This window comes from Rhea americana, unplaced genomic scaffold, assembly GCF_003343005.1.
Source record: "Rhea americana isolate MKP2758 unplaced genomic scaffold, rheAme1 scaffold_2, whole genome shotgun sequence".
In the NCBI taxonomy this organism is placed as follows: Eukaryota; Metazoa; Chordata; class Aves; order Rheiformes; family Rheidae; genus Rhea; species Rhea americana.
The window spans coordinates 9211078-9214102 of NW_028186149.1; positions in this window are offsets into that span (position 1 = coordinate 9211078).

Genomic DNA, 3025 nt, shown 5'->3' on the forward strand with positions numbered 1-3025 from the left:
CGCGGTGCCGCGCCGCCTCGCCGGCGCAGAGGCCTGCTGAACCGCCGCGGCTTCCCTTGGCCGCACGGATCCGGTCTGCCGTGCAGACGAGAGACAGTGGCCCGTTACCAGCATTTTACACACTCGTTTTTCTTTCCATTTTTTTCAGTATGCTGTTTAATACAGCTTTCTGGAAGCATGCTCAGGCTCAGCTYAGTCAACGCCTGCAGAGAGACCGCCAGTGTAATCCTCTGGGTGAAGTGTGCCATGTATGGCACCACGACATACCGGTTTGCCGTGGCAATATGTTATATACTGATACTGTAAGTGTCATTTTAAGCATCCACAATAACTAAATACTGGCCGCAGATACTATTGCAGCATCTGTGATGTTGGTTAGCTGTGCAGCCCCTCGGYGCCGCTGCCAAGCCCACGGCCGTGCCATCTGCAGTGCGGTCCTTCAGCAGTGGAGGGTGGAGATGCTGGAGGTGGGCTATGGTCTTCCCAGCAAAGTGCTGGGGCAGAACAGGGCCAGGCAAGAACATTTGTGCTGGAAATTCTTTGCTCAGAGAGGTGGGGAAAGAAGAAATGGTGCTCATACCACTTTGCGCTGCAGGATGCAGCGCAGAACGAAGCTGGCCTAAGGCAGATCCTCCCCTCCCTCAGGAAGATGAGGTGGCCTGGGAAACTGGAAGTTAACAAAGGTGGACAGAAGGAGAAAGATGCTTGTCTTCAGGTAACTCTGCAAACCTCTACTGATTGTCCAGAAGGTTGAATCATATCACAATACTTAATGGTATACTGTAATGCTGGTTGGCATCAGGTATCATGAAAGGCTCAAATAATATCCTCCATCTCTAATTTGCAATGCATGTAAGTGTCTAGATATGCAAAAGATCCTGGGAGAAGTTAAAAACAGCTCTATGCCTTCTCCTATATTGTGCATTCAGAGAGATGAATATCAAAGTGAGTTGATACTCTTGACAACATTCAGCAGGATTGAATAATATTAATAACACTATGCTCTTGTATAATACTTTTTTCAGAATGACTGCAGTTGTTTGAACAAAGATGGGAAGGAAGTCATGCAAGAAAGTTATGACAGCAACAAGAAAAGATTAAGTTTCCTGATGTTAAAGACTAAGTGTGCAAATTAATGTTGAGTATCATACTAGCTGCTGTCCAAAATGGACTCAGTGTCCCTTTTAATATTTAACTTATATGAAGGAATTGTGTCAGAAAGTCTTTCAATCTTACTTGTATGGGCAAAACCAAACCATATATAGGTATTGTGGAGGAACTGCCTATACAATTGGTTTTACTATATTCAAGAACTTGATAAAACGTGCTAATATGCCGACTCTGTCATGACATGCTGTGGTGTTGCCTTAGGTTGAAACACATTTTCCTATCAGCACATATGTTATTCTGTAGCCGTACTGACCAAATTTWAAAAAAAAGAATTTAAGACAGTAGAAATCAGAATGTCTGTTAGATTATTTAGTTAAAAATATTACAAATTACTCTTATATGGCTGGGTAAATAAAGGAAAAGAAAGTACTTCACAGATGCGAACCGTGTTTTGACTTGCCTACATTAGACATCAAATGTCTCTCTCTCATCTGTACCTTTGGTGAATTYTGTCAAATGAAAATACCATTAGAGATGATGATATAAAGATAGAAATTGTACTCATGATAATGAAAACTCATATACAGTGTTAATGCAACCTTGACTAAATGTATACTGCATTCTTAACTCTGTAGTATTGAAAATCTTTTATAGAGCATTTCGTTTTTTCCATAGTACTGCAGCCAAGACCACAAAAAATTCCTGCTGGTTGGTGCACACCTGTGAGGACATAGTAGCATTTTCTGTATAATCAACTGCTACTGTGTAAGTGACCACCCATCATATACCAGGAGAAATGCTTTTGTTTAGAAGCACAAAACACTTATCAATAATGGAAAAGAGACATAATGAATTTTGGAGTTAAGGTTTCTTTACTCTGATTCCAAGACCTTGAAGAATGAAGTCTCAATTGTTTTTTAGTGCCCCCTTCTGGCTCATCAGTCCTAGAAAAATAAGTAAACCGGCCCTCAGCATGTCAACAGGTCCCTGAGGGGGGTGACATCCAGGAGGATTTAACTGACTTCCCAAAAAGTGTGGGGAGATTTTGTCCCTTTAACCTAACTCAAAGCAAAAATTCTGCAAGAACCGGACAGTCATGCCAACCACACCAGCCCGTACGCTTGGGCAGGAAGCCTCAGTCCTGCCTCCACACGTAGGAGAAGAAAATTCAGTTGTTTCCTGAACTTAGTATGGGACAGTCATCCCATGTTTCTGTGGCGATTTGAGGATTCAGTCTTGTAATATTTCTGAGGTGAGGTTAGCTCTTTGCCAGCTCATTATTTTTCTCCAAAGACATTTTGGGGAGGTCATGGGCAAAAAATAATGAACACAATGTTGTTACAAATATTCATCTGTTTATTTCATTGGCCATATCCCATCCAAAAACAGCAACAGAGAATTTTGTGACCAGTGCCTTTCCTGAAGGACGTGGGTGAAGGGATCTACCCTTTACAGCGGTACCAGAGGATGCGTGGCCCAATAGCTTTGTGGGGAACGTGAGCTCAACCGCGTTGTAGCTTGGTTGAAAGAAAACTAGGAAAAACATTTCAGGGACTGAGGTTATCGGGATCAATTCGATTTTGGGGTCAAGGCCAGGGCTGGCTGGCAGAGGCAGGAGCAGCAAGGGTTTAGGATCGCTTTGGAGCTGCAGCCCTGTTTTTGGACAACGCAACAAGTCCTGTCTTTACGACCCCAAAGCACAGCCTTGCTCAGCGTCGCCCGGGGGCACAAGCAGAGCCCAGCAGCCACGGGGCGGCAAGAGCTGCCCCTGTGGCGAAAAGGCGCCTCCACAGGAGCCCTGTGAGGGGCAGGCCCCCTCCCTGCTAGGCTGCCTGCAGGGAGGCCGCCGCCCTCCCCCGCGGCGCCGTGACAGCTCGCCGCCAACCGCCGTCAGAGGTGGCGGCGGGCGGCCAGC